We start from the raw sequence: 8766 nt of genomic DNA, 5'->3' as shown, positions 1-8766 counted from the left end.
AGCAGGCAGTCAGTTTAGACCTAATGAGGTGCAATTCAGTGTTGAAATTAGTAGGCCAAGATTTTAAAACAGCTATGACAACTGTGTCCAAAGATAAAAAGTAGAATGTGTTTGCAGTGAGTGAACATATAACAAGTCTCAGATGAGAAATAGAAGCTACAGAAAGAGAATAAAAAAAATGGGAAATGCATTATCTAGAAAATACATTATCTGGAAAAACAAACAAACCACAAAACTTCAATGGATGAGATAGGCATCAGAATGGAGGTAACAGAGGAAGGAAGCAGTGAACATGAAGACAGAGTGCTAGAAATGATTCAGTGTGAACAAGACAGGAAAATGATGAAAACCAATGAACAGAACCTTAAGCACATGAGGAACCACACTGACCAGTCTGACACATGTGGAATCAGAGCTCTAGACAGGAATGAACTAAAAAATAAGGCAGAAAATTTATTGGAAAAAATAATGGCCAGAAACTTCATGAATGTTCTTCAAGACATGAATTCGCCAATTCAAGAATCCCAGCATATGTCAAGCAGGATAAATAAGAAGAAATCCATACCTTGGTGCCTCAGAGCCAAACTGAAGAAGAAAAAATAAAAAGAACATCTTGTGAAAAATGTTAATTATATTTTGATAGGGATTGCATTGAATGTGTAGATTGCTCTAGGTAGCTTAGGCATTTTAATAATATTTGTTCTTCCAATCCATGAGCATGGAATGTTTTTGCATTTCTTTGTGTCCTCTTCAATTTCTTTCATGAGTGTTCTATAGTTTTCAGAGTACAGATCCTTTATGTCTTTGGTTAGGTTTATTCCTAGATATCTTATGGTTTTTGGTGCAATTGAAAATGGAATTGACTCCTTAATTTCTCTTTCATCTACCTCCTTGTTAGTTTATAGTGTATAGAAATGCAACTGATTTCTGTGCATTGATTTTATATCCTGCCATGTTGCTGAATTCCTGTATGAGATCTAGCAATTTTGGGGGTAGATTTTGGGTTTTCCACATAAAGTATGATGTTATTTGTAAAAACTGAGAGTTTGACTTCTTCTTTGCCTATTAGGATGACTTTTATTTCTTTTTTGTTGTCTATTGCTGGAACCCTCTTACACTGTTGGTGGGAATGCAAGCTGGTATAGCCACTCTGGAAAACAGTATGGAGGCTCCTCATGAAGTTAAAAATAGAGCTATCCAATGACACAGCAATTTCACTATTAGGTATTTACCCCAAAGATACAAATAGAGAGATCCAAATGGGCAACTGCACCCAATGTTTACCACAGCAATATCCACAATAGTCAAATTGTGGAGGTCCATTGACAGGTGAATGGATAAATATATATATGGATATATATATATGTATACACACATATGCATATATGCATATATATACATATGTGTGTATATATAATATTTATATATACTATATATAATGGAATATTACTCAGCCATCAAAAAGGGTGTAGCTGGAACTGGAGCCTGAGTGAAATAAGTTAATCAAAGAAATACAATTAACATATGGTTTCACTCATATGTGGAATATAAGAAATAGCACAGAGGATTATAGGGGAAGGAAGATAAAACTAGATGGGAAGAAATCAGAGAGGAAGACAAACCATTAGAGGCTCTTAACCATGAGAAAGAAACTAAGGTTGCTGGAGGGGAGGTGGGTGGGGGATGGGGTAACTGGGTGACTGGCATTCAAGAAAGAACATGATGTGATGAACAATGGGTGTTATGTTGGATTGAATTCTACTGAACTCTACATCTGAAACTAATAATGTACTATATATTGGCTTATTGAATTAAAGATCTTGAAAGCAGACAAAAAAAAAAAGAAAAAGAAAAAAGAAAAAGAAAAAGAAATCAGTACCAGAAAGCAGTGGAACAGAAACCTAAAAATGATAAAAGGAAATAAATTAATAAAACTACTGAATTGGTATTCTATTTCTACTGAAAATACTCCTTATGATTGAAGGTAAAATAAAGACATGTTTCGTAACAGGAAACTAAGAAAGTTTGTCTCAATTGACTTGAACTACCTTAAATACTGGAGGGAGGTTTTCAAGCTAAAGAAAAATTTAACAGACAGGATGTCAAGTAGTTAGTTAGTAGTTAGTCAGAAAGTACATGTTTTCATTTTCCTTCATAATGAGGGCTTTCTGAGTAAATAAACATGTAACCTAGCTTGAAGGACAAGGCTTGAAACATAAAATATGTTAAATAATTAGTGGCAGATTGACCTCCTCAGAAGTATGTTCTTCCATTCAAAGGGGAGGAAACATAGGACCTTGGAACTGGGTGTTTATCTTGAAAGAACTACAAATAACAAGAGAACACATTTCCCTCTCTCTCTCTCAGGAGTGGAGGATAACTATTTCTCTCCTATATAAGCTCCCAGATTACTAATTTCAAGGTTGTTCATATGCAGTACAGATCTCCATGCGTATATGGTGACATTTGTCTCTCATCACACAACCCAGAAGGATTAGGTCATTAGGAACCTAATCAATCATTGCTCTAAGTAATAAAAAATTATCCATCCTCCAAAAACCTCATGTTTACTTTCACGATAATATGAACAAATACAGATATTAAAAAAGCTATCATTAAGATGAAATGAGCATTAAAATTATAAATATTGAGTAAACATAAAAAATATTTTTCTTCTTAATTTTTTTAGAATACTTACTTTTTTTCCACTTTTAAAATTATGTTATGTTAGTCACCATACAGTACTTCATTAGTTTTTGATGTAGTGTTCAATGATTCATTGTTTGCATATAACACCCAGTGCTCATTACAACACGTGTCCTCCTTAACACCCACCTCCTGGCTAAGCAACCCACCCCCACTCCCCATCCCCCTGAAACCAGAGAACATATTCTCTCTTGGTTCACCTCCCTCTCTGATTTGCCCCCCTTCATTTTTCCCTTCCTTTTCCTAATGTCCTCCATGTTATTCCTTATGTTCCACAAATAAGTGAAACATATGATAATTGTCTTTCTCTGCTTGACTTATTTCACTTAGTGTAATCCCCTCCAGTCCCGTCCATGTCAATGCAAATGGTGGAGATTCATCCTTTCTGATGGCTGAGTAATATTCCAGTGTATATATGGACCACATCTTCTTTATTCATTCATCTGTTGAAGGGCATCTCAGCTCCTTCCACAATTTGGCTATTGTGGACATTGCTGCTATGAACTCTGGGGTGCATGTGACCCTTCTTTTCACTACATCCATATCTTTGGTGTAAATACCTAGTAGTGCCTTTGCTGGGTCATAAGACAGCCACTTTAGAAAACAGTATGGAGGTTCCTCAAAAAGTTAAAAATAGAATACCTTGAATAAAGAAAAAAAATACTACATTTTCCTATGGGGTTTTTTTTATTTATTTATTTATTTATTTATTTATTTATTTATTTGAGAGAGAGAATCTCAAGCAGACTCCATGCCCAGCACAGAGCCTGACATGGCTTGATCTCATGGCCCTGAGATCATGATCTGAGCCAAAACCAGGAGTTGCCTGTTAACCAACTGAGCCACCCAGGTGCCCCTTTTTTTCTTTCTTTCTTTTTTATTGTTGGGGTGGGGCAGAGGACCTATGGATTTTTAATTCACAGAGATGTAATGTACTTTAGCATAAATGATAGTGGGATAATTGTATCTATGCAATTCCAAGGCTTCTACTTTTTAAGTATAGTTGTAACATTAACCCTGAGTAGATTGTAAAAACTATACTTGGAATTTTATTTCAGTTCCAAACCTTCTTATAATTGCTCTTGTTGTGATACTGAAACACTTCTCTCTTGCCAGCTGATATGACAGAAAGCTTTGCCAGTAGAAGATTATGAAGGGGCAACAGAGCTGGAAAGGGACCCCTGTTCCTGGTTCACCTATACTCTCCTCCACCTGTGGGCTTCAGTGCAAGGAACAACCAGTGGCTTCACTGTCCCCACTGGCAATTCTCCTCCAAATTTCTATATTCATGCACTCCCCATGGATGGCATCTCCAGTGCCTCAGAGGGTGGCTTCCCAGCAAGTTCTGAGATGTAGCTGCTCCTACAGATGGCTTCCCTGAGAAACCTAGAGGAAGGAATCCAGAGGGAATTGCATTGATTCCAAAGCTACCTCTAAAAAAACAGTTTGGAATTAGTATAAACGTGGACAAATAGATCAAAGTAGGGTGTCCAGAAATAGATCCACATGTGCATAGCAATTAATTTTCTACAAGGCTGCTGAGGTATTCAGTTCAATGATTTTTCCAACAATGATGCACTTGGGTGGGGAAAAAGATCTTGCTGTCTTCTTCCACCATAAAAAAATTTAACTGGAAATGAATCATTACCCTATCTGGAAGAGCTGATATTATAAAACTTCTAAAAAACCACATTGGATAAATTCTTAGTGAGGTTGGGTTTTGCAAACATTTCTTAAATATGACTCAAAATGTATGAGCTATAAAATTCAAAATCAATAAATTCAGCTTTATTGAAATGAGAGAAAACTCTGTTCTTCAAAGATACAGACAGAAAATTAAAAGTAAATCACAACATGGTGGAAATATTTTGATATTATACATGTGATAAAAAAAAAGTATGTAATAAATACAAAGACCTACAATCCAAGAGGATGACAAATAATCCAAACCAAAAAATTGGAAAGGCCATTACCTTCCAATTGGGAAATAAATAAAAGATGTTGGAAATACTCAACTAAAGAAAATACAGAAATAGCCAACGGACACACCAAAAAATATTCAGAAGGAAATCCCAGTTCAGCCACAGTTGGATCCCATCACACATCTTCGTGATGGATGAATTTAAGACTGATAGGTTGTGTTGAAGATGACAAGAACTGGTAATTCTCAAACATTGCTGTGGAGGGTGTCAGATGTCAAACTGCTTAGCCTAATTGTTGGACAATCTCTTAGAAAGTTAACGTATGTTTACTACATGACTCCACAATTACACACCTAGGTATTTGCTTAAAAGAATGAAAAAACTCCATGAATTAAGGAAATGTGCGCTCACAAGTGTTTGTGCAGCTCTGTACCTAAGAGCTGAAAACTGAGAAAGAGCTACACGCCCATCAGTGGGTGCCTGCCTAGACACAGTGCAGTGTATTTACACAATGCAACAAAAAGTATGAACTCCAAAGTCACACCCATCGTGGATAAATTTCAAAAATATGCTTAATGGAAGAGGCCAAAAAGCAAAAAGTACATACTATGTGATTCTATTCATATGGAATTTGAGTATTGTCAAATGCAGTGGTGGTCTAGGGGACTGATTGGGAGGGGGCATGTGGAACAATTTCACTGTGATGGAAATGTTTTATATCATTGTGGTAAGTACATGGATACACATATTTGTCAAAACACAGTGGATCACACACTTAAAGTGGGTGTCTACTATTATATATAAATTATGTCTTGATATCTTTGGTTCAGGGATGAAACTTAAATGAACCCGGCACCACGTATTAAAGCTAAAGCTGGAAAGCAGCTAGAAACAAATGTGTGAGGTTTCTTTCACCTTGGCTTAGGAAAACGTTTCTTACACAAGACCCGAGAAGCACTAAACATAAAACCATGCATTTATAAGTAAACTTAACCAAAATTGAAAAGCTCACTCTCATTAAAAACACCATTGATAAAACAGAAATGCAAGCTACAGACTTGGAGGGAATATTCACAATACACGTATCTTACAAACAACTTTAATCCAGTATTTATAAACATGTCCTAGAATTCAACAATGAAAAAGCAGTCTTATTAAATAGGCAAAAGACTAGAACAATTTTCTAAAAAGACATATGAATGATCAATAAGAAAATGAAAAAAGCATTCAACACAATTGGATATCAGGGTAATACAAAGTAAAATTAAATGAGATGCTATTTACCCCTGCAATGACTAATATATTTAGGAAACAAAAATGAAAACAAAAGCGAAACAAAACACCTGGCAGTACCAAAAGTTGGAAAGAATATGAGGCAACCGGTGGAGTATCATGTGGCACAACCGCTTTGAAAAACACTGGGCAGCATCTTATAGAATTAAATATATATATATATCTACCCAGACATAAGAGAGAGGTATAACAGCAATTGTCCACAAAAGACCTTTACAAAATATGTTCATGGCAGGTTTACTCATAATAGCCCATTAGAGTCAACAACCCAAATGTCTATCAACAGATAAATGGGTAAGTACATTTTTACATATTCATACAAGAGAAGACTATGCAGCAATGAAAGAATAGAATGCCATGATTTTTTTTTCAACAATAAAAAAGAAGGAAATCCTGTGATTTGCGGCAACATGGATGGAACTTGACGTCATTATGCTAACAAAACAAGTCAGACAGGGAAAGATAAATACTGTATAACCTCACTTATATGTGGAATCTCAGAGAGCTGAACTCAGCCTCAGAGAGTAGAATGGTAGTTGCCTGGGGGGAGGACGGGGGGGTTGGGAGATGTTGGTCAAAGGTCACATAGTTGTAGTTGTAAGATGAATAAGTTCTGGGGTCTAAGGTACAGCATGACGACCTTAGTTAACAACACTTTTGGGTTATATACTTGAAAATGGCCAAGAGAGTAGATCTTAAATGTTTTCACCACATACACACAAGGGGTAATTTGTGAGGAGTTGGAGTTGTTAGCTGATCTGACTGTGATGATCACTTCACAATATACACGTGTGTATCATTGTTACATTGCACACTGTTATCTCACACAATGCTATATGCCATTATATCTCAATAAATCCAGAAAAAGAAGAAATCAATACTGTGTTGTCTCAAGGCAGGAAGCAGCTGGGAAGTGGCACAGAGTAAGATTTAGGGTGATAGAACTGTTTTATTTTTTGATTGCTGTGATGGGTAAGTAGGCGAATGTATTTGCAAAAACTCACTAATAACTTACACTTAAAATACTTGACTTTTATTTATGAAAATTATTTCTCAATTTAAAAATAAGTTAAGGGAAAAAGTGAATGCAAAAGGGAAGTTAAAATCCCCATGACCACATTTTTAAGAATTGAATCAACAAAATATACTCAAGAAATTCAAAATACGGTATTAAAAACTGAGAAGGATAATGCAGTAGAAAAGACATGAGAACAAGAAGAAAAAATAATTCTCAGTGGCAAGAACCTAAAAACCCATTCCTCGACCTGAGAACATCATCCAAAACCAGGAAGCTTATGGTCTCTGGGAATGGCTGGATAATTTCTGGTGACCACTCAAGAGGAGCTTCAACTACAAGGCTAGTGGTGTAGTGGTGTGACCCAGCCTCCCCGCTGGGTGTGCAGGAAAACCAGTCTCAACCAGCAGAACTCAGACAATGATCACACTCAGATAACCCACAAAGTTATGACAAGGGAAAACCCAGAAGAACAACACCCCTGTTGGAATTAATGGTGTGCCTGTGTAGTGACAGTGATATGCAGGTGTTCCTCCACATAAAAGCTTAATGCCTCATGGGGGCCATGCTATGGGTGGGGAGGCTCCATGGCTACGTGAACACCTTGCTATAAGTAACTCTCTTTCCCACAGCTACCCACACCCAAACATTGACTGATGTAAGTTCATAAAGTTCTGGCCATCTTGGCCCAAAGCAGGGCTCCTCTGAATGGTCATTGTACTATGGAGCTCACCCCCAGGGCAGCTGATGCTGCCCCTGGGAGTCCCTTCAGCATGACCATCTTCTCTGCCCAGGGCAACTGTGAATCCCATGCATTTACTAATAAACATCCTACATGCCACGCCCTCTCAGAGTGGGCTTCCTGGAGAGCTCACCTGGAAAGACCCTGGAAGATTCGCCTGTGAAACAGATGGAAACTCCTACCCAATATTTCAGAATAAGCTGAAAAGAGTTTAAAAAGTCATAGAATGTGCAAAACACTAGCAAAGATCAGAATTTAAAAGAATTCTGATTTAAAAAGAATTTAAAAGAATTTAAAAGACTGATTAGAGGAAGGGACGTCTTGGAAAGCAAAAGGATAGATCAGGAAGCAGCTAGAAATGAACCAAAAACCACTTCATAAATGAAGTCTAAACTTGGGAGAGCATATGCCTAAATAAACATGGTGGATAAGACCATCAATGGGAAAAGCAGATATGAAAGAGGAAGAACTAGAGAAAGGATGAAGATGATTCTGGAGAATGCATCCTCTAGATTTCTGTCCTTATAAAGTCTCAAGCCAGCCAAGCAGCGAGGCATGCCATGAGAAGACACCAGGGTTGTTTCTGTTGGAGAAAGAAGAGAGAGTGATGAGATGTTAGTGATATTCCAGGTTTGAGCTATTTAGGTTGACTCTGAAAGTTCGTTGCTGTGCCAAACATGATTTTTACATTTTTCTATCAGTGAGTTTTGCTTCCATAAAAAGTGAACTTGATACACTGGTTTTTCATGAATGAAATATGTTTTAGATGGAGGTATTAGCTGTAATATTTTCTGTTCTCTCCATTTTTATATTTCCTCTGAAAATATTTTGTTCTTACATCTTGACCTCCATGTTTCATATTTCAAGCCTTTTTTAAATGTCTGGCAAGCCTGAGATAGTGAAATATATTCCTGTGTTACTGAACTGTGGCACTGAAAAGCTTGCTAGAAGCTCTCTCCATGGGTGTTTCTAAGACTGGAGGGCTCTCTGTAGGAGGAGAGTCAGACAGAGCAAAGTTGTTCATTTTGTTGAGGTGACTCCTAACTTCCAGTCACCTCTGGCAGAAAGAGATGGTCCTGTTTCCCTTC

This window comes from Lontra canadensis, unplaced genomic scaffold, assembly GCF_010015895.1.
Source record: "Lontra canadensis isolate GAN:19392208 unplaced genomic scaffold, GSC_riverotter_1.0 scaffold168, whole genome shotgun sequence".
NCBI classification, from domain to species: domain Eukaryota; kingdom Metazoa; phylum Chordata; class Mammalia; order Carnivora; family Mustelidae; genus Lontra; species Lontra canadensis.
The sequence above is the reverse complement of the archived record's forward strand: the minus strand, read 5'-3'. Positions refer to the sequence as shown.